General features: G+C 33.3%; 1 pseudogene; it reads left to right on the forward strand.

The window, feature by feature from the left end:
* LOC109046231 overlaps nt 1-27,491 on the forward strand; it is a 59,180-nt pseudogene that overhangs the window by 12,040 nt on the left and 19,649 nt on the right.

The following is a 27,491-nucleotide window of genomic DNA, read 5'->3' on the forward strand; positions in this document are numbered from 1 at the left end:
GTGTGTGTGTGTGTGTGTGTGTGTGTGTGTGTGTGTGTGTGTGTGTGCAGGAGGAGTTATGTGGGTGTGGAGCTGGTCCAGTGGCTGCTGGAGCAGTGTGTGTCGGTTCAGTGCAGGTTAATGGCGTCTCGTGTCTGGCAGGTGCTGCTGGAGCTGGGAATACTGCACTCAGGTTAATAACCAGGGTTATTAAGAATCACTCAAATACTATTATAGTTTGTTTAATATTTAATTTAGAATTTCCTGATTTCATTTTAATTTTAGTTCAAGTTTTACTATTTTTTTTTTTACTATTTTATATATTTATATTTTATTTATTTATATATTTATATTTTATTTATTTAAATATTTATATTTTATATACTTTATTACACAAACACACACATATAATTTTCTTTAGTTATTTTAGTATTTTAACTACTGCAAAAGAAACTGGATATTTGAATATTATGTGTCAAATTCCTTTCTGTGTGTCAGACCTGTGATAAACTCTTATATTAATTACATGTGGCAGATGGAATCAGATAAAATTCAATAAAATAAATTAAAATAAACAAAACCAAACAAAACATATTTAAATATTTTAATTTTTTTAAATAACATACAAAAATTAAAAAATGACCAAGTTATTTTTACAAGGTGTCTTTTATTTCATACAAGATTTACACATGGATATTTATTAAAAAGTGAAGAATCACCATCATGCCTTACTTTCCAAATTAAAATGACTTTATATTTTTTTGGCTTGTACTGTAGACAACGGTGTGTTTAACTGATTTATTTAAAAATGTATCGCCTGAATGTATTTTAGAATGTTTGTGTCTTTTATAACCTTTTGTTAATTGTATACCTTGTGTAATTTATTCAGAGATTGCCATGAAAACAGCCTTGATGCTGGCATGGTGTTAAAAAGTGAATAAATAATAATAAAATGTAGTACTTTAACTTAAATTGAATATAAATGAGAAATATTACCTTGGCAACTAACTTATAAAAAGTTTAAGTTTTTTGGATTTTATTACATTTAATGTTTATTTTATTTCAAATGAAAATGATTATTTTTTTAATGGTTTTGGTTTTAAGTAAACACACACACTGCATGTTTGGAATGCAATATTCCCTGCTGCTACTTTTTTTTAAATTTAGAATTTCTTGTATGCAATCTTGAATATAGGATTGGAATATTGTATGGAATATGGAATACAGTGCAGTATAGAACTGGAGCGCACTGCATGGAATACTGTATCTCTAATATATCACACACATGTGTGGTGTGTTTAAAATGGCTCTCTGTCGTCCCCTCAGTTGACCAGCGGCTGGTGTTCGAAGACTCCAACACATACTATCAGTTCTCGTTCGAGGAGTGTGACACTCAGGGCTGTGAATTTCGCAGCGAGGAGGAATGGCAGAATGGCGTCCGTCTTCTGCTGCAGCTCGTGCCCTACGTCCAGTTCAGGGTCGTCAGCCCGTAAGTACTGTGCAAACATGCATGTTATATGCTACACACACACACACACACACACACACACACACACACAAAAACAAAAAAAAAAAGTAGCATATAAGCAGTAGTATTCACATTCAACTATATACTACACATTGCTCTAGTAAGCAAACGAAAGCAGTAGTATGCAGTGTGCAGTATATACTGTGCAGTGCACTAGTTTGCACTGTTTTTTTCATGCATCTGTGTGTTTGATTTGAATGCAGCAGGAAACCGATTGTTCTTGTGACCTTTTGCTTTGGTTTTCCCCTGTTAATCCTGTTAAACCACAAATCATCCTCATGGAAGAATGAAGTGAAATGTGTGTGTGTTTGTTTTGTGTGTGTATTTAGCATCATGTACATGAGCTTTAGATCCGTATTTATTTTTCATATAGATGCACAATCATCTGTGCTGATCATGTTTTTAATCATTTATTTGAAGTTATTCACTAACATTCAAAAAGTCTGGGATCGGTAAGATTTTTTTTTTTTAAAGAAATGAATGCTTTTGTTCATCAAGGACACATTAAATTGATCAGAAGTGACAGTAAAGACATTGTTACAAAAGATTTCTATTTCAGATACTTCTTTTGAATTTTCTGTTCATCTGTGAATCCTGCACAGATTCAGCTGTGTCCACAAAAATATTGGGTAGCAAAACTTTTTTCAACATTGATAATAACCAGAATTGTTTCTTTATATCAGCATATTAGAATGATTTCTGAAGATCGTGTGACACTGAAGACTGGAGTAATGATGCTGAAAGTTCAGCTTTGATCACCAGAATAAATTACAGTTTAACAGATATTCACATAGAGAACAGCTAGTCTAAATTGCAATAATATTTCACAATTTTACTGTTTTTACTATATTTTTAATCAAAGAAATGCAGCATCTGTGTGCAGAAGAGACTCAAACCTACCCCAGAGTTTTCTGGATAGTACTGTCACACATGGGTAATTCTTTTATTAACTAAAATTGTCCATATGACTTAAAAAAAACAATAGTTTTGGGAAGTGTTTTTTTTTCTTTTCTTGTAAGCACAATTATATTAAGCAGAATTATATGTATTTTTTGATTTGTATGTTTTCCAGTTGTTCACGACCCAGTTGTGGGTCACTGAGTCGAGCTCGATTGGATTGTGTAGATTAAAGCATTTGATTGACTTAATCGTGTCTTGGTGGGTGCAGACGATGAGATTGAGAAGGCAATACTCTGGGCCTGTTTTGTTAGCCCAGAGAGATGTGAACCGCCAGATTAAATCTGTACGGACAGTTGATGTCATTTTCAGGAAGGTGAACATGGGACAGCGTTGCTCGTCCATGCCAGCAGTTTTTTTCCCTCCCTGACAGAATTGGAAGTGACACGGTTTGCTGTTCGACCCAATCAGCCAGATCCCCTTCGCTTGCGCCTTTCTCATCACAGACCGGAGCGTATTAAAGCAGAAACCAGATCCACATGCACAAGCCAACCAGATGAGATCAAATCAAAAACTGATACGATATTACCATGCTGCAATACCCTCACGGCGAGAGAAATGATAACTCACCCGAGTTTTGAGCTTGCATTTTCCATTGAATGTGATGAGATAAATAAAAATACTGGGTGATGCTGCAGAGAAAATCAACCGACAATGCGTCTCTCTGTTGCGCTGCATGCAAAAAACAAACACTTCCATTTATAAATGTCGCCAAAAAAGACTCAGCCTTTGATTGTAGGTGTTGAATGTTGATTATTTAGAAATCCTGGGCTATGATATCACATCCTGTTGCCCATACAGTATGTGTTGCGTCAGACAGACATTGTTTGTTGGTAATCTTTGTCTATCAAAATGAAAAAATCTATATTTTGGAATGGTTGTGTTGTTACAGTTTTTACCAGCTGAAGGACTGGTGAGGGCTAGTTATGGCAAGAACAATTCTGCAGAAACAGATTGATATCGACACTGTAGTGAAAGTGATTTATTATATTAGAGTAAATGATGTGACATGTAAAAGATGGTAAAATGAGTCTGAATTTGTGTTACTCCTGTGTGTGTGGTTTTATAATAAATAAATAAATAAATAAATTCATAACTAACTAACTAACTAAATAAATAAATGTAATAATGGGAAAATAAAGAAATAAATGATTTCCTTAAACAAACTAAATAAAATTTTAATTAAATTTAGCCCTGAATTAATTTTTCCTGAATTAATTTTTCATTTATTTTTATTTTTAACTGTATTTTTAATTTTTCATTTATGCTTTTATTATATTTATATTGATGTGTTTATTTTTTTTATATTTATTAATTCCCACTGGTATTTATTTCCATATTACAAATAAATAAAATAAATGAAATGTAGTCTAAAATATAAAGTTAAAAGAAATAAACATAAAGTTAAAAATAAATGTGGAAAATAACTAATAACTGTAAAAATAATAATAATAATAATACAAAAATAATTTGAACTGTATTTGTTTTTATCAAGTCATTTATTCCTTTATTTATTTTCCTATTATTACATGTATTTATTTTTATATTTGCTCATTTATGTTTTTATATTTATGTATATGTTATTTCCATATTACAAATAATTAATAAATTAAATAAGTATAACCAATATAGTTAGAACTAATAAATATATAGAAAATAATAAATACAGAAAATAATTAATAAAGGAAAACTAAATGAATTTACGAAATGAATTAAAAATTATTTTTGTATTTGTTTTAAGTCATTTATTCCTTCATTTATTTTCCTTTTATGACATTTATTTATTTTTTATTTGTATTTTTTATTTTTATATTTATAAATTCATTTATATATATATATATATATATATATATATATATATATTATATATATATATATATATATATATATATATATATATATATATATATATATATCTATATATATATAATGTATTTTGTTTCCATACTACAAATTAATATACAAATAAAAACTAAATAAATGAAAAAATAAAAAGTTAGATAAAATTAAGAACAAATATAAGTAAATACATTATACAAAATTAAAATTAAATTTTAAATGTAGGTAAAATTAAAAAGAAATCTAAATACAGAAAATAATAAAGGAAAATTTAATAAAAAAATATTTTAGGACTAAATTAAATCAAAATGAATTGTATTTGCTTTATCAAGTCTTTTTTTTATTATTTATTGGTCATTTCTGCATGTTTTCTGTAGTGTGGATGTGATTGTGTGTTCTGTTGGTTTGTGTTGTGCCGGTCGTGACCGTCTCTTCAGCAGAATTGAAACCCCTGGAGCTACAGGAGTGACGCTTTCAGCCAGGATTGTTTGCCTCGCTTTCAGCCACCTACACACACACACACACACACACACACACACACACACACACACACACACACACACCTCGCACCGCACGCCTCATTTGCATGTTATTTGAATTTTATCTTCAGCTCTGTGAAACTAGTAATGCTTCTGTGTGCAGAAGGAGCGTGCATTTGCATATGTGTGTGCGTTTATGTCTACATTTGGCTGCCCCTGTGTGTGTGTGTGTGTGTTTGCATGCATGTGAGAGTGTGTGAATTGCAATCTCGTGCAATCGTGCCTGATTCGTTTAGAAGTCGCCGCCGTTGCGAATCACTTCAGCCGTGGTGTCTGGAGGATGAGAGATGCTGTGATGAATGGAGAAGAGAGAAACTTTGGCCCAGTTTGAGCCGTGTGTGAGACTGTATGGAGGTTCACGCAGTCCTCAGGCCTTTATTCTGCTCATGTTGAAGGGTTATACCTGCACAATCTGCTCTACACATTATAAATAAGAAGATAAAATCCCCAGGGAATCGTATAGATTCGCATATAAAGTTTAGAATATTTAGAAAATAATCTGGTGCTTTAAAGAACCCCAAACAATTATATTTTTTTAAAGCAAATATTACATTTATTTATTAATTTAATTTGAATATACTTAAAAAAAAAATTCTATACAGAATAATTTAATAAATAAATATATATATATAAAAATAAAATAATATATCTATATATAGAATAATATAATATAATAAAATACGTGTTATTTGGGGTTCATTAAAAAAACCAGAATAATTGAATAATATAAACACTGTTTAGTTAATTTTATTAAACTTTTATATAAACACTGTTTAGTTTAGTTTATTTATTCATTCATTTATTCATCTACTTATTGTATACACATATTTAATTAAGAAAAAAGATGTAATAAGAAGGATTTTGTAAATATTATTTGTAATTTTTTTAAACTACTAATTTTGGTATTTTTCTATTTGTTCAGCTAGTTATGAAAAATATGTTAAATAATAGAATATAATAATACAATACATGCTAAAAAATGAAAATGTATATATTTAATAAAAATACATTTGTAAATATTATTTTTTTATTTAATTTCATTTTATTATTAAATATGATTATGTGACTATTTTTTTTCTTGTTGTTCAGCTAGTGCGAATTTTTTTTTTAAATATAATATAGTAATATGATATAATATAATATAATAAATATAATATATATAATATAATATAATATAATATAATATAATATAATATAATATTATATAATAATGCATAAAGAACTGTCTAATGTTCTTAAGCTTTAATGAAAACAAAACATTGATCTAAAGGAACTATTGTGAAATAAATATATATTTTTAGTAATTCAAAAACCCTATGCATCCAAAAAATTAGTTTTATTGTAAAGAGGACAAGTATGCCGTGGGGTTGTGATCATAATATCTTATTTATGCCTACATTGTGTCCAACAGACCGTAAATGTGGATTAACCTTTATATTCTTCATGTGAAAGCAGAGTTTGATGTTGCTCATGTAATGCAGTGCACCAGCAGCAGGAGGCAGCAGAGAGCCCAGGGCTGTAGATTGTGTAGCTGTGTGTGAAGTGTGCATAACACCTTACTGCCATACCTTTTTTTCTCAGTATGCAGTATATATACTGTGCACTGTATGTGCATTTTCTGTCTGAATGGAGGCCCATAGACATAGCATACAACACCTTCCAAAAAAGGGCAGTGTGCAACCAGAGCGCCCTGCTTGAGATACTGCATCCCACAATGCACTGCACTTCACTTCACCTTCCGTTGCCATAGCAACCACTGAAGCAGTACCAACCATATTTTCTGAAACCTGATTCTGCTTATACTGTCACAAGTTATCCACATTAGTACATATTTGACCCAAGTGTGCATCAAGGGTGCATCAGCAATCTGAACTGACACTCTAGTGCACATCAAGTGCACCATTTGGGACAGAGCCGACTGTGAACATGACATCTGCTGCTTATCTAACACAGAGGTCGGCTCACACGAGAGAGGTGTTTAATCACGTGTGTGTGTGTGTGTGTTCTCTCCCGCAGACCCGAGGAAGACCCAGACAGAAAGCGTGATATGTGCAGCGAGATCCTGCAGATGAAGGCTCTGGAGAGACTCACGTCCACGGTAAGCGTCCGCTGATCCCTGACCGTGTGTCTTCAGTCCTCTGGTGTGTGTAAAGATCCACTGCAGCCTCAAAGAGTCTCATCACACACACACACACGCACACGCACACACACACACACACACACACACACACACACACATCACACACACAGACACACACACACACACACACACACACACACACACACACACACACACACGCATGCACACACACACACACACTCACACTCTGATAGCAGCACACAGAGAAACATTCATTTCACTCAGCGCTCGCTCGCCAGCAAACCACTGACACTGCTGCTCACATTATTCAGATCCACCACAAAATCTGACACTTTCAGAAATACTATTCAAATTAACAAAATCTCAATTAATTACATTTTCCGAATATGTACAGTCACTGACTCTGCGGGACCGTGACAAAAAAATAATAATAAAAAAAGTGAGAGTTAGCATACATTTATCAATTAATTCAGTTGATCACTCAGTTCACTGACCAAACTGGTTATCTGACCAAAATATAATGACGAGAGGATAACATTACAGTAGCCTAATTTTTTTTTTTTTTTATTTATTTTTTACTAAGCCTGGTGTAGTTCTTGTATCTTGTTCTCATTGGGAAAACATTTTAACCAGGTTTTGGATATTTTCCTAGACAACATATGAATTACTTTCGGGTGGTTTTGGGGAATTTTGTCAAGGCTTATTGTCTAATGTAACCTATCGCTGGGCTAACTATGATTAGAAATGTGGATTATTTTAAGAGCCCATTCAAAGGATGGCACACACATCTATCGCTGTATGTTTGTTTAATATTTAAGCTAGCTAGTGCGCTGAAAGTTGGCGACTTTTCACATATAAAACATATAACTTGCTGATTTGTACTAGATAAAACCAACACACCAGTACATATGCATAGATTATTTACTACCTAATATGAAGTGTGCACTGCAAACACGAGCATTTTTTTATGATCGTCTCTGTCTAGTCTGTACGCCGTATTGCATTCAACCACAATTGTCTTCTTGATTTATTGAAGGAATGTCTGCCGGGATCCGGTGAAACTTTAGTTTTGAACCAAAAGTGCTGTTCCTTCTATTCTGGCAGCCAAAAACACAACAAGACGACATTTTAAAGTCGAAGCCTCAAACTTTTAGCGCGCCTGCTATGAGTTCTTCCTTATGTTTTGCCTCCAGCTAGAGCGGTGACGTCACAGTGACGTAGGCGATTAAGGGGTCTATTAGGAAGAAATATTTTACACACACATATATAATATAATATAATATAATATAATATAATATAATATAATATAATATAATATAATATAATATAATATAATATAATATAATATAATAAAACAGTATATTATAATATATAATATTGTAATAAAATGTAGTTATATTTTAAACAAATATATTGAAATAAATGTATTAGCTACAAATTGATCATGGTTTATTGTCATATTCCTTAAATTAATTAATTACTGTACTCATTTAATTCATCTGTGTCTTAATGGAAATTACTAATGATGAGGAAAATTACTAGTTTTACTTTCTTTTAACGAGTTTACTTTACCACAATGTTTCCTCATCTATTTTCGCTTTTTATTTTAAATTTGATGTTTGAATATTTTTTTAAATGTGCAAAATGTTTGGCCTTATTTGCACATAATACATCTGTCCCTTTCTTTAAAAAATTTAAAATAATTTGAAAATGTTCAATGATGAAATACAAAAGAGAGCTTTTCAATTATTTTATATGCCAGAAAATTAAATAAATAAATAAAATTAAACGTTAGATAGATAGATTTCTACCTGTGTTCAGATAGTATGTACGTGTAAACAAATATAATAAAATATAATATGTAATATTCTAAATTAATTTATTAAAATAAATTCGTGCTGTCAAATGATTAATCTCGATTAATTGCATCCGAAATAAAAGCTTTTGTTTACATAATATATGTGTGTATATTGTGTATATTTATTATGTATATATAAATACACACACATACAGTATATTAGAAAATATTTACATGTATTTTGTATTATATATAAATATAAATATAATATATATAAACATAACATGTTTTTCTTAAATATACTCATGCATGTGTGTATTTATATACAGTATACATAATAAATATACACAGTATATACACATATAGTATGTAAACAAAAGCTTTTATTTTGGATGTGATTAGAGATCCTCTGATGAGCTCTTCTGCATGAAGAATGAACTAAAGACACTGTGCTCTTGTGCTTTCACTGGATTCCCTTCAGAAACGCTGTGTGTGTTTTTCCTCAGGTGCAGAATGAACTCGCTGCTGCTCTCGCCAGGAAAGCCAAGAAGTCAAGTAAGATGCTTTTATATTTACAGTGCTCACATCAAACCATGTTTCTTCACTTAGTCAAGGTGTTTTTGCAACAAAACAACCATAATTGCTTTATTTTTGATTTCACTGTTAATTGTCTGTGTACTTCTAATTTTTACTCTAGTGTCAGAAGACGAAAGCTCGGAGGCATCAGACGCTTCTCCTCAAGAACCGCCGAAACCCACTGAAGACAAAAGCAAGGTAAACACACACAAATACATCTGACTTACTCTCAAAGATGCACTCCATATATTTATTTCTCATTCAAATATGTTACTCCTAAAGAAATAAAAGGTATGTTTTTTAAATGTAAAGGGATGATAAAAGTAACCATATAAAAGTGGATATATTTATTTGTTTGTTTATTTATCTAATTTTTTTTCAGCCATTTTACCTTTATATAAAATATATTGAGCTCAATTATATATTTGAAATAAATAAAAATTATTATTTTTTTTAGGTAAATGTAGCCAAAATAAATATTTAAAATATATTTTAAAAATAATTATTTTATTTTATTTTATTTTATTTTATTTTATTTTATTTTATTTTATTTTATTTTATTTTATTTTATTTTATTTTATTTTATTTTATTTTATTTTATTTTATTTTATTTTATTTTATTTTATTTTATTCTGGCTATTTGCCTTTATTTAGATCTAATAAATGCAGCCCAAAATAAATCTTTAAAACAAACAAACAAATAAATAATATATATAAATATTTATTTCCTTCTATCATCACTTTAAATCTGTTTTTAAAAAAGGACCTTTTATTTCTTTAGCTTTTATTAGGCTAATTATATCACTTTAAACATATTTAACACAGTATGTCTTTGTCTTTATTTTTATGATTTTGTTTGATAAACATTACAAAAATTGCTCACAGTGGCTTTAACTACAATTTTTTGTAGTTGACTTTCAGACATCTACAGATTGATGTTCCGGTGATTCATGGAGAGCGAGAGCGTCTTAATTCACTGTGAACTTGCTTTTCATGAGGTTACATGCTTGTTAAGAGTTTGTGGGCGTATTTGAAAGTATATGAGATTACATGTGCAGTCATGTTTATTTCATAAAGCGAGTGTGTGTGTGTGTGTTAGAGAGGGAGTGGGCATCAGGAAGTAGTCAAGGTCTCTCTGCGTCTTCAAACGTAGGAAAGCTCTTACTCTGGATCTGAATGATTGATGCTCTGGTCTCACAGTAACACACTAATGGTCTTGTGTAACTGTTTGTTGTCCAGCAGGAAGTTGTTGTTTGAGGGACAGGAAGTGTTGAGGTCGGTTTGCCCTATCAAGCTAATGAAGTTCATAGAGACTCACTGGGTGTGTGGGTGTGTCTGTGTGGGTGTGTCTGTGTGTGTGTGTGTGAGTGTTTGTTTCTGTGTGTCTCTGTGTCTGTGTCTGTGTGTGTGTGTGAGTGTGTGTGTGAGTGTTTGTTTCTGTGTGTCTCTCTCTGTGTGTGTGAGTGTGTGTGTGTGTGTGTGAGTGCGTGTGTTGTGTGTGTGTGTGTGTGTGTGTGTGTGTGCGTCTGTGTGTGTGTTTGTCTCTGTGTGTGTGTGCGTGTGCATGTCTGTGTGTGTGTGTGTGTGTGTGTGTGTCTCTGTGTGTGTGTGTGTGTGTGTGTGTGTGTGTGTGTGTGTGTGTGTGTCTCTCTCTCTGTATGTCTGTGTCTCTGTCTGTGTGTGTGTGTGTGTGTGTGTCTCTCTTTTTGTGTGTGTGTGTGTGTGTGTGTGTCTCTGTGTGTTCCTCTGTGTGTGTCTCTATGTGTGTGTGTGTTGTGTGCATGTGTGTGTGTGTCTCTGTGTGTGTGTGTGTCTCGCTCTCTCTCTCTGTGTGTGTGTGTGTGTGTGTGTGTGTGTTGTGTGTGTGTTTGTTTGTGTGTGTGTGTGCACGTGTGTTTGTGTGTGTATGCGTGTGTGAGTGTAAGTGTCTCTCTCTCTCTCTGTGTGTGTGTGTCTCTCTCTCTCTGTGTATCTCTTGTGTGTCGTGTGTGTGCGTGTGTCTGTGTGGTTGTTGTGTGTGTGTGTGTGTGTGTGTGTGTGTGTCTCTGTGTGTGTGTGTGTGTGCATGTGCGTGTGTCTCTCTCTCTCTCTCTCTGTGTGTGTGTGTGTGTGTGTCTCTCTCTCTCTCTCTCTCTCTCTGTGTGTGTGTGTGTGTGTGTGTGTGTGTGTGTGTGTGTGTGTGTGTGTGTGTGTGTGTGTGTGTGTGTGTGTGTGTGTGTCTCTCTGTGTGTGTGTGTGTGTTAGTTGTGTTTGTGTGTGTGTGTGTGTCTCTCTCTCTCTCTCTCTCTGTGTGTGTGTGTGTCTCTGTGAGTGTGTGAGTGTGTGTGTGTGTGTGTGTGTGTCTGTGTGGGTGTGTCTCTGTGTGTGTGTGTGTGTGTGTGTGTGTGTACAGTGAAGCAGGCTGAGATCTGATTAGTTCTCCTCTGTGGTTACTGGACTCTCATTAGCCCATAATTACAGTCAAGGTAATAACAGCTCTGTCTTGCTCTCGTTATCTTCTGCTCTGCAGTATCGTCTGTCAGCGCTGTACATTCAGCTTCAGTCTCAAACTCCATATTCACGTTTAATGAAGACAATATGAGTCACACAGACCCATTTGCATCTCTTACTCGCTAGGGTTCTCCTGATATCTCTAGTGTATCTTACTGAAAGATGTAGCAAAAGTATACAAGACACAAAACTAAAGTATTACAATGCGATTCATGCTGTTTAAGTGTGTTGTTTCTTAATGAGCTGAATGCTGTGGCTTTTGTGTTGTTGCATTAATTCTTTACGGTTTATGCAAGGATATTATTGGTATATTAATTATTTTGTAAAAATATTTATTTTTGAGTTATTTAAATTATCTTAGTATTTAATTTTATTGTAATGTTTTAAATATACATATAAATGTATAATGTAAAAGTAATGGTTTAGAAAATATTTAAAGTTTTTATTATTATTTATTTTAAATAAATACATTATAATTTTCATGCAAATTTGCAGGATACTCCTTGTTGTTCCAATAGTTCTTTACAGTTAAGAAAGGATATTATGTTTATTTAATTTTATTATTAGTTAACATTTTAAATAAATATTATTGTAAATACATATAAATAAATAGAATAATAATAATATGTTTAATTTATATAGCGCCTTTCCCAACCTCAAGGACGCTGCAACAAATATTGATTACAAAGAAACAAATTCATTAGACATTCGCCCAATTCAGTTTCAAATAATGCAGTTGCATATAACACAGATTATGTAGTTAAGACATAGAAATAGAAAACAAAATGGACAAATACACAATGTAAAATAGCAGTCTTGAGTGAGATAGGAACAGTGGAAGAAATGGAAGACATGTTGATGAGGTGTGAGATTGGGGCAGAAATAACGGATACAGTGTTTCAGGAGAAAAGTAGGGGCAGGGTCTAGTCGGCTTGAAGAGGAATTCGATTTCTGTATTACATCAGCAATAAGAGATAGATTTGTTAAGGCAAAGGTAGTCAATGATTGGGTAGACTGAGTTTGCTCACAATTAGAAATAGTCGGTTCCTCATGAAAAGTCCCACATAAAACATCCAACTTTCCCTGAAAGTGGTGCAAAAAAGTCATCTTCAGATTCATGCTGGCTGATACTATGATTTGGTGCCTGGATTAGTTTGTTTACCATGCTAAATAGTGCTTTAGGCCTATTTTTAGCTTTGTTAATGATGCTGGAGATATAAGAAGAGTGGGCTGCATTCAAGGCAGTTTTGTAATTCTTGATGTAATCAGAATAAACAAGAAAATGGACAGTTAAAGGGATACTCCACCCCAAAATGAAAATTTAGTCATTAATCACTTACTCCCATATCGTTCTAAACCCGTAAAAGCTCCATTCCTCTTCGGAACACAATTTAAGATATTTTGGATGAAAACCGGGAGGCTTGTGACTGTCCCATAGACTGCCAAATAAATATCAGTGTCAAGGTCCAGGAAAGTATGAAAAGCATCATCAGTATACTCCATCTGCCTTCAGACATGCAATCTGGGTTATATGAAGCAACAGGAACACTTTTTGTTTTTATTCAACAATTCCTTTGTCTACAGTCTCCTCTGTGTCTTTCCATATCACCGTATGCTGTGTATGCTCTTCTGTATCATCCGCGCCACAAGGATGCGCTGTTTCTACGTGTATTTAGCTTTGACAGCGCATCCTTGTGGCGCGGATGATTCAGAAGAGCATACACAGCATACGGTGATATGAGGAGACACAGAGGAGACTGTAGACAAAGGAATTGTTGAATAAAGTCGTTATTTTTGTTTTCTTTGCTTACAAAAAGTGTTCCCGTCGCTTCATATAACCCAGATTGCACGTCTGATGGCAGATGGAGTATTCTGATTATGCTTTTCATACTTTCCTGGACCTTGACACTGATATTTATTTGGCAGTCTATGGGAAAGTCTCAAGCCTCACGGTTTTCATCCAAAATATCTTAAATTGTGTTCCGAAGAGGAATGGCGCTTTTACGGGTTTAGAACGACATGGGGGTAAGTGATTAATGACCAAATTTTCATCTTGGGGTGGAGTATCCATTTAAACCCATTTCCCTAAAAAGACATTCAAGTTTCAAACCCTCCAAACCATTAAATAAAATGACTCACTACATTAAACAAACAATAGAATAAAGACCAGGGAACAGACCTGGTCCTAATCAGAGCATACTCATCCAGGATGTTAGTAATAAGAGAATGGTACATATCATAAATCATAGCTGGACAGGTAAAATTTAAAAACTTCAGGAACAGCAGAGGGAGCAACAGAAGCAGAAAATGTACTGGTATCAACAGCATTTACATGACGATATGAAATAGTTATGTTATCAGTGCATTTGGTTGGACAGATAAATGTAAAGTCAAAAATAATAAGATTGTGGTCAGAGATAGGAATAGCCAGACCACTGACGGAGATATTATTCAAACCAGATGTACAGACCAGATCAAGTGTATGACAATGAGTGTGAGTTGGAAAGTTAATGTTCTGAATAAGATCGAAACAGTCTATTATGGAAAAATAATTAGTTATAAAGAATATTTTATTTTTATATTTTTAGAATATTTTTTTTTGCATAAGTTCTTTACAGTTTAGACATTTTTTAATCAACATTTGTTTTTGTTTTTAAATTAGTATGTTTTAAAGGAGTTCATTTTTTTCATGCAATAATGCTGTTGAACTTTTTTTCTTTTTTTGCATTTTCTGTTGTTGCATGAATTATTTACAGTTTATGCAAGGATAATATTGTTATATTATAATAAAATAATAACAAATAATTAATTTTAATTATTGTTTTTTTAATTAATTAATTTATTTTTAAAATAAACTTTTTATTTTGATTTATTTTCAGTAAAACCTTAAAGTTGCATTGGCACAGAAAAACATAAAAAGTTATAAACAGCATGAGCTGTATGTTGTCACTGTTATGCCATTATATTATTTATGATGACAAACGTATAAAAATGATTATACAATTTTTTATTTATAATAGTATTATAAAAACAAACAAAAAAAAATAACTAAATTATAATTAAGTAGTTGAATTACATGTTTTAATAATTTTTCTTTTTTTAAATACATAACTCTCTACACTTCAATTCAAAATAATACACACTTACACTAAAACACTTGACGCTAGATCTTCAAAGAAAACTGAAGGCAAAATTTGATTAACAAAACTATAATTCAAATCAAAGTTGTCTTCAATAACACAATCCTAGTGAACTGATACAATACAACACAACTCTAACACTCGAGGATTTTAGTGTTTGGGTTCATTTTAAAGTCTTTGCTTAGCAAACACGGCTAAAGATCTATCACTGGTTCATCTCAGACATCGTCTCTGAAGCAGCTGTTGTGTCTAATTACAGTGTGTTTAGTCACATGGTCTTCATGAATGGATATTTCGGCATCACTATTAGCTCGGAGTAACTGATCATATTCATGAGCAGCGGCTTGTGTTTTTCCGTGTCTGTTGCTCTGAATGGCTGTATTTTGACAGCGCTGTGTGTTTAGCTTCGGTCCGGCCCGTGCTGGTCTGGGATGGTTTTGTGGGAAGGCGGTTTAGCTCACAGGAACCCTGCGGTGCTTTGGGTCGATCCAAACACAGCACTGAGTAAATAAACACTCAGCACTCTGATGATAACTGAGAGACATGAGCTTCAGCATTAGAGCTTTAAAAGCCCATCGTTCACTCTCAGATCATCTGATTTCTAATTTTTTCTATTTTATCATTCTTATTTTACTGTGTATTAATACTTTCAGCTCTCATTTTAATTTTTAGTTTTTATTAGTAATTTAATGTGCTTTTGTAATTTTTATTATTTATTTTTCTAGTAGCTTTAAATTGCTTTTATTTGAGTTTAAGTTTAGTAATTTTAGCTTATATCAGTTAGTTGCCAAAGCAACATTTATCATTTTCATTTTTTAAGTTTAGGTTTTTCGTCTAAAAATATTTATATTTAATTTTATTTCAACTCTAGTTCAATCAAAATTATTTTTAAAAGTTTGTTTCAGCTAACAATAACAACACTGGCTTCTCTCAAATATAGAATTAATGCTTTAATGGCAGGATTATTGACATATAAAACATTGACAAGCTGTAAAATATTAAAAGTACAGAAAAAGGCGATATTGAATACTGTGTTTGTTCATTTTTTAAATAATTGTTTTTTATTCATTAATATTTTGAATGAGCTTTAATTTTTATATTTTCAGTTTTCATTGTAGTTTTAGTAATTTTTTTTTACCTACTTTTTTATATTTCCTTGTTTTTGTTAATATTTCTATATAGCTTTAAATTTTACTTTATTTGTTTTACGTTCAGTATTTTTTCATCAATGCAAATAAGAATTTACAATTTAAAATAAACACAACATAAACTACCATTATAGGTTTATTAATATTTTGAATAAATCTTCATAAAACTTTTATTTTCATATTTTCAGGTTTATTTATTTATTTTAATTTTGCACTTTTGTCATTTTTTACTAGTTAAGTTTAATTTGTTTATATTTGAGTTCAATTTTTAATTTTTAATTTTCATTTAGTTTTTTAACTAGCATATTTGTTTGAAGGATCTTTGTTTGTTTAATTTAAGTTAAATTTTGTGGTTTTGTCATTTTTATTAGTTTTATAATTTTTTTTGTACTTCTATTTAAGTTTTGGTTTAGTTTTAGTTTTAATTATTTCCAATTAGTAATTTAAGAGCTTTAGCTTAAACTTATTTCAGATACTTGGCAAGGAAGCATTTTTTATTTTTATTTACTCTAAGTTGTTCATCTAATTTTGATATTTTATTTAAAGTCAGCTTTATTTCAAATAACAAAAGATAGCATATTTGTTTGAAGTACAGTATTTTTATCAATGCAAATAAAAAAATAGAATACAAAATAAACACCACAGAATTAGCTTTTATTTTATATTTTCAGTTTTCAGTTTTAGTTTAGTAATTTTAGTAATTTTCTACTTTTTACTTTTTTGTATTACTATTTAATTTTTTTATTTATTTCAGTTTTAGGTTAAGCTGTATATTTTATTTATTTCCAATTAGTAATTTAAGCACTTTAGTTTAAACTTATTTCAGTTATTTTTATTTTTATTGTTCATCTACTTTTTATATATTTTTTATGTCCACTTCTGTTTTTAATTAACCAAAAATGTTTTTAATAGTTTTACTTTGTTTTATCTATAGTTAATGACAACAGTTGTTGTAGTTGTTTTTGTTGTTTTTTTTCTTCAAGTAACAAATAAATAATGTGAAGTGCAAGCAAATGATATAAACACAAAATATGATTACAAGTAGTAAAGCACCCAAAGTCTCTCTCGTTCTCTAAGGTGTACTGTAGATGCTGTCAATCATTTGTCCCCGCCTCTTGTGGGCGGAGCCACACAGCCACACCCCTCCCCCTCTGTCCCTCAAACACACTCTCAATGTGTTCCGAGTCTCTTCCAGAGACTCACACAGATGAACGAGTGAGAGCATGGATGTGTGTTCTCCGTGTCTCTGGCAGTAACTGTGATGTCGTGGGACTGTGGACTGAAGTATCTGTTTTCTCTGCAGCAGGCGGGAGTCTGCACTCTCCGGACTCCGGATGACTTCTCGCGGCTGGAGATGGTCCAGAAGCTGGCCAAAGACGGCTATCGCTTCCTCCAGAACCAGAACTACCGGCTCCCGGACCGCTCCGCTCAGGTAGGACAGCCCTCGCTCGCACCTGAGCCTGTTGGCATGGTGACAGCAGGTCAGGGGTCACATGAGAAGGTCAGGTGAGAACGGTAACTCACCGGATGTCAACCTGTTGAGATCTTTCTAAAACACTTCTGGAGTCCTGCTTTCTAAAGAACCAGAGAGAGTTTTATAAGCTGGTGAATAATTTTAAGCTTCATAAAGAAATCCAGCTATTATAGATTTACTGATCACTTTCATACATAAGTCTTTGATGACTGATTTTTTACATTTTTACGATTTTGGCACAATTATGCCTAAATCCCATTAGTTTTGATTGAAAATGAATTTAGTCAAGCATAGAGCTTTTGTTCTGAAAGAGAGAACACCAACTGCTTTGCATTAAAGCAATGTCCTCCATGTCTCCTGATAGCGATACAGTTCTCCAGATCCGTCGCTATTGGAGTGACGTTATACATCTCATGTTTGATTTGAACAGAAGTGTTGCATTGTTTTTTTTCCCTCTTCATGACCGTGTGGTTTCAGGTCTTATGTAAACCAGGAGGATGTCTGGAGACGTGGAGACTCCAGTTTTTTTCACAGAAGGTCAATTCCTGAATATGAGATTCATTCATCCGTCTTTTTCCTAAAAAGATCTTTGCGATCAAATCATTCCCACAGTTACGTAACAGGATTTCCTAACGGAGAGCAGGGCTTGAGCTGTGACTTTAGGTGGAGTTTGTTTGGTGTGTTTCGGTTCTGTTGCATTGTTTAGAGTATAGATCGTGTCCTTTCGGTTTTTCCAGGATCATGGGAGTTTTCTGTGCAACTTTCTGGTGTAATTAAGGAAACGCAGTACACACACACACACACACACACACACACACACACACACACACACACTCACTATCGCTCTCTGTGCAGAAACGCAGGAAGGGAACACTGAGTGGCTTTCCTGTGCTCTCTGTGCTGAGGTCTCTAGACTCGATCTCCACCCAGCGTGAGAACCCACAGGACAGACTTAAACACACACCTCTGTCCCGCTGATCCTCCACAACTGTCATTAACTGAGCAATTAATGCAACCGCTTAGCTAGTGACTCTTTCTTAGAAAAAATTGAAAGAAATTATGCATGAGAAGCATTAAAAAAGGATTTAAAGATGCAATTAAAAATTAATTTGTAATGTTTTCTGCTCAACAAGGCTGCATTTATTTGATCAAAAATACAGTAAAAAAAAAACATTTGCAGTTTAAAATAATTATGTTCTGTTTGAATAAATATTAAAATGTAATTTATTGCTGTGATCTAGCTTCAGTGATCCTTCAGAAATTATTCAGAGTCCTTCAAAAAGCATTAATTTGAAATAGAAATCTATAATGAAATATAATGTTAATAATATATTTTGTAACATATTTGTAATATCTTGTAATATTATATTATATAACATAAATTGTAACATTATATCATATATACATTATATTATAATGCATCCTTGCTGAATAAAAGTATTTATTTATTTAAAAAAATTCTAAATGAAAAATCTAACTCTAAACACTCAAATAAATCATAAATTATAATGTACATTATGAGTAGATAAAGACACATTAAAGTATTACATTATTAAATATGTTTTATTATATATTTTTTATTTTCTTAAGATTGCATTTAACATTTTTATTAAATTTTTAGTTTTTAAAAGGATTTATTTATTTTTTTAAATTCTGTGCAAATCATATAATCTTTTTTTTTTTTTTTTTTTTTGGATTGATGTTCAAAAAGGATCATGTATGGTAAAGAAAAATGTAAAGATCTGAAGAAGAGTGTTGAGATCATGGGTTTGAATCTCAGTGAATGCATGAACTGGTTAAAAGCAAACCCTGCATGCTTTCAATAAAAGCATCTGCCAAATGCATGAATGTACTGTACATGTCAGACTGAGAGGAAGAAGAAGGCAGAGGTAACGTCCTGGAGAAGCAGAGCTGGGGTTTTCCTGCAGGAACTGGAGGATGGGAAGGTCTGATGTGGTTATGATATAATCTGCTTTAGCTGCTGGTTCTGGGTGAGCGCAGGACCCTCATTATCTCTGAAATACTTCACTCTGATTGGCCAATCTCATCATTCTGTGGTTAATTATGACGCCAAACAGTATAATCGACTTTGCTGTTGCATCTTCAGTCCAGATTCATCATCACATGCATGTTTTATTTTTATAATTATTGTGTCCCTGCAGATCCTGTGGGACTCATTCAAACATTCACAATGCACCGCTTCTGTTACATAACTCTCACACTGCCAGCTTGGAAATGGAAAGAATGGATTTTTCATCAGCATTGACATTTAAATATGAGTTGATTTTGGAAAGGCTCGAGAGAAGTTTGTTATCGTTTGCATCGCCAACATTTTTTCCCAGCAGCCTCTGGCCTGCTGTTCGTTAATGTTCGTTTTTTTTTTTTTTTTGGAATTGCGTAACTGCATTAAAATCTTATTAGTGTTGCTTTTTATAAACACATTAGCAGGGAGGAGCAGTGTAGACTCCATCTGATATGTGCGCTTGTTTTGGAGCATCTCGGGAATGTTTGGGAAACACTCCGTGTTTGTTCCGGTTTGATTAATTTGCGGTCAGACTGGAAGTATTTTTGGAATCTTCAGGAGTTTTTTTGGAATTCGAATCGCGGTGAAGTAACAGTGAATTCCGAGGAGGTTGTGACCTTCGTTAGGAGGTCAGAGGTCATGTTTGTGTCTGTTCCTGACTCAATGAAAATAAACCATCTTCCCCCCCCCCCGGCCTTGTGACTGATAATTGAAAGACTACTCCTGCGTCCCACCAAGCATTCCTCGCTCCACAACATTTCGGCGGCTGAAGTGACCAATCATCGCTCACCTCTCACAGGCAGCAGACTCTCGACTGAAGGTCGTTCAGGGTTGGAAGAGAGTTTGGGCTGCTGAAGGATATTGTATATTTTAGTGAACATGTTCCAGAACATTTTGTCCAGGGTTTGGAAGCCCGTGGGGGGTTTGAGCGTCGATAGCATTGGGCTGTTGTCACACACAGGGGTCATTTCTTACATTTCACTGGATTTTGACTGCATCAAATGCTTGCTGCGTCATGTTGACGTATTTCTTGATGAGGAAAGGAAGTTGAGTTGGAATGTATTTGAAGGACATGTTCTGTGTTTAAATTGGCTAATAGTGTTTAGTTTACATCACAGATGCCAAGACTAGCACAACTAAAGTGAAGCTGATAAAACCGGTTAGGAATAGGAAAAATAATGATTTTTTTGGTTTTGTTTTTTTAATTAAAGTCACCATAAATTAAGTTTTGTACAAGAAACATTATAATGGCATAAAAATACAATTTAAAAATGTTTATTTTAAAATAGTGACTGAATGCATTACATATTAAAGGTCCTAAACAATTTCTTATTTTCTTTATGTCAATTATAATTTCTTTTTCTTTTTTTTTCAGTATGATGTATGACCCAGGTATTTGTTTAAAAGCTACACATTTTTTATTTATATTTGTATTAATTTTTTTTAATTATATTATTATATATATAATATATATATATATATATATATATATAGTATATTATTCATCAAGGATGCATTAAATTGATCAGAAGTGACAGTAAAGACATTTATAATATTAGAAAAGATTTCTAATAAAGGCTGTTCTTTTGAACTTTCTGTTTATCTGTGAATCCTGAAAAGTAAAATGTATCACAGTTTGCACAAAAATATTGTGCAGCACAACTCTTTCCAACATTGATAATAATCAGAAATGTTTCTTGAGCAGCAAATCATCATATTAGAATGAATTCTGAAGATCATGTGACACTGAAGACTGGAGTAATGATAATGAAAATTCAGCTGCAAATCACAGGAATAAATTACATTTTACTATATGTTCACATAAAAAACAACTATTTTAAAGTGAAATAATATTTCACAGTTTTACTGATTTTACTGTATTTTAATTAAATAAATGCAGCCTTGGTGACTTATTTTAAAAAAAATTACAAAATCTTACAGACCCTATTTTTTTGAGCGTTCGTGCAGATGGACTCAGAGCTAATGAACATCAGCTAAAAGCCATTAAATACAAATCTTTTTTTTTTTTTTGGATGATTTTGGAGTCTTTCAATATTTGAAACATTAGTTAAATCTGCAGCCTTGCAGGAGTTCAGATGACCTGCTTCTGAGTCCTGCATTACAGCGTGTCATCACCTGTCTGACTCCGCCCACCTGCTCCCAGACAGACAGACTCACACGCGTGGGCGGAGCTTGTGACCTCCCTCACCTCTGAAGGTGTTCAGTCAGAGAAAGAGTCAGGCCAGTGGATGCTCACAGACACATCTGTTTCATGAGAGCCCTTAATGTTCTGACTCAAACGGCAGATGTTGGTTTTGATCACACCAGTATTTGCAGACGTTTGGACTGACATTTCTAAATTTACCTGCTGTCATTGTGATTTATCAGCACAGTATATTTGTATATTTATAAACTTTTATAAGTTTTCACAAAAATATGAAGCAGCACAACTATTTTCAATGTTGATGATGCTGAAAATTCAGCTTTGATCACAGCAATAAATTACAGTTTAACATATATTCACATAGAAAACAGCTGTCTTAAATTGAAATAATTTGTAATGTTTTTACTGTATTTTTAATCAAATGCAGTCTTGGTGAACAGAAGGGAAATCCTAAACTTTTCAACAGTGTATGCAGATAAGTGCTGTTTATGTAGTGGTGTATGAATGTATATAAATGAAAATGATTAAATCATTGTGTGAAGTAAAAACTTATTTTCAAATAGATTTTTACTGTATTTTACTTTTTGCATTAGTCTTTTGTTTACTTAAAATGACGTGCGCTGATGAATCAGATGTTCAAGATGTCTCTTGATTTAATTGCAAAATGATTGTGATTATATGTGATTATTCAGCATGTCGCAGAGCAGGTTTTTTAATACAGTATTTGAAGTATCTGCACCTGCAGGCCACATTAAAACTGTGATGCGAGCCGGATTTCAAACACAAAGCCTTCTAATGCCACGGATGTGCGTCTTTCTTTTGTGCAACAGACCGCTGTGCATCTGAATGTGTGTCGTGATTCTCACCTGTGGCAGGTGTGTGCGTATGTGTGTGTGTGTGTGTGTGTGTGTGTGTGTGAGACGCCTCAGATATTCCTAATCCCTTTCCTGCCTTTCATCTTCCTCAAACGCTGCTGTCTAGACTCGTCTGAAACACACACAAACACGTCAGGTGTGTGACTGAAACGCTGTTCAGAGCATCAGCATCAACCTTCATTCATTTATAAATGCAACGATCATTCGGCAAGAATTGATTCAAAGTTCATTTGTTATTTGTAAGAGGAGCAGGCCGAACTGATGAAGCACTTCTGTGTGTTTGGCGGAGTTAGATTTTAAAGAGTATATTTTTGTGGGCAGGATTGTGATTCTGAGTGTAATGACTCTCATTTCTCACTAATGACTTGCTGCTTAATTGAAACTGAAAGTAAGAGTTTGACAGAAATGCATGAGGAAATACACGCTGTGATATATTTGCATGAAGTTTTTGTGTGGTTTGTAACTGAATAATTTTGCGTTTTAATAGTGCTGCCAAATGATTAATCTTGATTAATCACATCCAAAATAAAAGTTACACATACATTACACACATGCATGTATATATTGAAGAAAAATATGTTTAATTTATACATTTAAAATATTCACATATAATATCAATTAAATGAATATAAATATATACATGGAAATATTTTCAAAATATATACAGTATGTGTGTGTGTATGTGTATATATATATTATTTTAACTTAATGACTTAATCATCATAAAACCATCATAACTATCATAAAAGCAGCAGGAAGGTATCGTTCATCTGACTTGTGTCCTTTATTCCAAGTCTTCAAACAACAAACAAGTTGAAATTTAAGTCGCTGTTCACTGAAGATCTTAATATTCATTCTAGTTTTTCTTAGCATATTCATGAGTAGTTATGAATTATCTTTTGGGTCGATTCAGTTCACAAAGCCAGTTTAAATGATGACCATGTTTAATTTAAGAGAAATATTCCTTGAATGTCTATTTAAGTAAGATAACCATTGTGTTTTGATGTGTACTGTAACTGTGTTGTTTTTTGATTTGGTTCTCTCTCTCTTAGACGCTTTGCTGTCAAAGTCCAGAAATGACATGCCATTAAAAGCAGAATAAAAGTAGTTCATATGACTTGTATGACAAACATGTTGAATTTTAAGTCACTATTCACTGAAGATCTTAATATATGCCCTAGTTTTTCTTGGCATGTTCATGAGAAGTAATTAAGAGTAAATCATGAATGATTCATTCTTTTGAGTCAAATATTGAATCATTTGATTCAGTTTAAATAGCTAGTCTAAATGATGACAGAATGTTCATATTCTGAATTTCTTCAGTGTCTATTTAAGTAAGATTGACCATTGTGCTTTGATATGTTTTTTTTTAAATAGAGTTCACTGAATATCTTGATATTCATTCTAGTTATGAATTATTCATGAATGACTCATTCTTTTGAGTTGATTCAGTTCAAATGTCCAGTCTAAATGACAGAATGTTCATTTGTTTGAATGAATTTCTTCAGTGTCTATTTCAGTGTAGTGTTTTGATGTGTAGCTGTGTTTGCTGTGACTCGTGAGTGATTCGGTTGTGTGTCGTTCTCTCAGGCGCAGGGCGAGGGCGTCGTGCGTGTCTGTCTGAAGGAGAGGGGTCAAGACGTGCTGGTTCTCCAGAGAGTCCCATCAGATCCAGCGTCTACACAAACGGCCGGAGTCAAAGACGAGGACAGCGATAAGAGGTGAGGCCACGCCCCTTTATATAGCCCCTCCTCTTTATTTACATATACTTAAGCTCCGCCCCTCCTCCAATCTCTCTCTCTCTCTCTCTCTCTCTCTCTCAGGTTCAAGTTGCTTTATTGGCATGACATTTGTGTTACAGTATTGCCAAAGCATTTTAGATACAAATACAGAATATTTTACAGAACCATAGTAATAAAGGAGACAATAAATGATTAATAAATGAGAGAAAATAAATAAATAAAAACATTAAAATAAAAACAGCAGACCATATTTCTTATATTAATTATATTAATTACAGTTATATATAGTTGATATTATGAAAGGATTTGAAGAGTTCATTTGCAAAAACAGATAACTCCATTTTTAACGATTTTCAAAAATCATATTTTTTAATTGTGCTTTCCAATTAATCTAAATCAAACTGCAGTCGGGTATTCTGATTAGGTAAAAAATGTCGAAAATATACAGCTAACTAACACAATAAAAACATGTTAACATTAAAAAAAAATGGAGTTATCTGATTCTGCAAATAAACTCTTAATTTTTCTTTCTTTTAATTGTTTGATTGATAAGTAATTTGCTAATTTGGTGGCTCTATTTAGGGCTGAATAACACTGGAGTTTGGTTTGGAGGTGTTTTTTTTTGTTGTTGTTGTTTTTTATCACAATTCTACTTCAGATTTGTGTTAATTTCTTTATGAATGTTAGGGCTGTGGGTGGAGTCCGACTCAGCTTCTCTCTCTCTCTCTCTCTCTCTCTCTCTCTCTCCTGAACACATTCCTGACGTTGTCTTCCTCATTACAGCTTGAGCAGGAACCACTGACAGCCTTAAACGTGCGTGTGCATGTAAACATGATTTCTTAGTTGGTGTTTGTGTGCAAATCAGTCGTGTTTGTCAGGCTGGTGTGAGTTTATCCAGCAGCTCAGGGGGAGTGGATCATCGCTGCAGCCCGGGATCGGACCCCCGCGCTGGGCATGACGCAGCACGCAGCTGCCTGGAATGGACCGGCAGACTTTCCTCAAACTCAGACCCGTCACACTTGTGCAGGCAGAGGAGGATGACTGTGATGATGAAGAACGGAAGTACAGCAACTGTCTGGAGGATGAGGATGAAATGGCCACGTTTGACATTCCTCATCTTCGTTACATTGATGAGGATGATGATGATGATGATGATGGTTATGTTATAAACAGCGGCTCCTGCTGGACGTGTTCCTCCTCCGAGGACGAGTACCCATCCCACTCTTCCTCTTCTGCTCTGTCCCGCAGGTACGTGGTGGTGTCCGGGACGCCCCAGAAGATCCTGGAGCACCTGCTGAGCGACCTGCGTCTGGACGAGCAGCAGGGGGCGACGGAGAGCAAAGAGGCGGGTGAGTGAGTCCAGCCACAGCATTGGCTGAAAATCTGATCCGCATTTGTGTGTTTGAAACACATTTTACCTCCAAGATCTGAAGCATCTCACTGTGAAACTATGACAGATAATAATGCGTTTTAATTCATCAGAATTTGATTAGTTTGATATGGATAGTCTATGATATTATAAACAGCGCATACTAAGGCAAGATTTATCATTACTGCTGCTAACACTTATAACTTATACTTTAACTTATACTTAAATTATATTACGTATTAAATATATTAATTATTACAAATAAAACATATATCATTAAAATAGGTCATGGAGGAACTGTTATCTTACTATTTTATATGTTGGCATAATTTAATAAATATACATACAAATAATCATTACACTTACAAAAAAATTAATTTATATTTAATTTAATGTATATTTCTATCTATCTATCTATTTATCTATCTATCTATCTATCTATCTATCTATCTATCTATCTATCTATCTATCTATCTATCTATCTATCTATCTATCTATCTATCTATCTATCTATCTATCCAATATATAATTTTAATAATTAACATACTAATTCACAAAAAAAAAAAAAAAAAAAAAAAAACACACACACACAACATATAGTAATACTATATTGATAAAAATTATATAATAATACAAAATAATATGTGATATTATTAATTAATTTATATATTTTATAATAATTTATAATATAATATTTTTTATTAAATAGTAGTATGTTGTATATGTATTGTTTAAACTTAGTATACAATACTCATAAACATTCCAGCTGTCAGTCAATTCAACACGGATCGTGTCAGAACATCTCTGTCCACAAATACTGCAGGAATGCTTTGAGTTTTAACGCCGACAGCGTTTCTTTTTCTTTCTCTTGTGTGGAGTTTGTGCCTCCAGGTGTCTTTACTCTCTGAAGTCGCACAAGATGACTTCTGAGGATGTTTTTGAAGTTGTGCATGCAAAACCTATTGGTTACAGCTTGTTTTTTTTTTTTTGTTTTTTTTTTATTCTTGCAAAAGCATAATTATTCATGAGTGTGTTTGCACAATGTGTGCATGCTGATAGCATGCGTGTGTTTGATTCATGCTCAGAATCAGTTGAGGAGATTTAGTCAACTCAATGCAATATCTAATTCAACATTCAATGCGATATAGTCTGTAAATATGCATTCAGTTTGCATTTAGCAGTGTTTTAGTTTTTGCATTGAATTAACAAGCCCAAATAAGGAGAAAACGCTGTGTGATGATGCCAGGTGAAAAGGGAGACACACAAAAACAGAGAAAAGCAAGCAGATAATGAGTTGTTCTGTGTGTTTAATGTATGGGTGTAATTCAATGACCCTTGTGTTTTGTATAACACAGCCATAGGCCATAAATTAGCCCCGCAGTGCAGTGCATCCTGGGTAATTACCGGTGTGTTGGCAGCTGTGTTCAGCATTAAAACGTGCCTCACACCAACAAAAGGAGAGAAAGACTTATTGCGTTTATTTAAAGGCCAGCAGTCTCACTGTTTCCTCAGATGTATGTGTTTTTGAGCTCATTTCTCATTAGACACTCCCACAGTCGCCCGCTGCCTTCTCATACTGATATTACACCATTGTGTTCAAATGCTGAATGCAGTGCAGTATTGATGTAAAATGTCAGAATAACTGTGAGTCAGTGTTAGAGTTCAAATGGCGTTGGTGTTCGGTGATAATTGTTCAGAGACTCTCTATTGTGTGTGAGAAATTGTCTCGTGATGCTGTTTCTAAGTGGG

This window comes from Cyprinus carpio, chromosome B19, assembly GCF_018340385.1.
Source record: "Cyprinus carpio isolate SPL01 chromosome B19, ASM1834038v1, whole genome shotgun sequence".
NCBI lineage: Eukaryota > Metazoa > Chordata > Actinopteri > Cypriniformes > Cyprinidae > Cyprinus > Cyprinus carpio.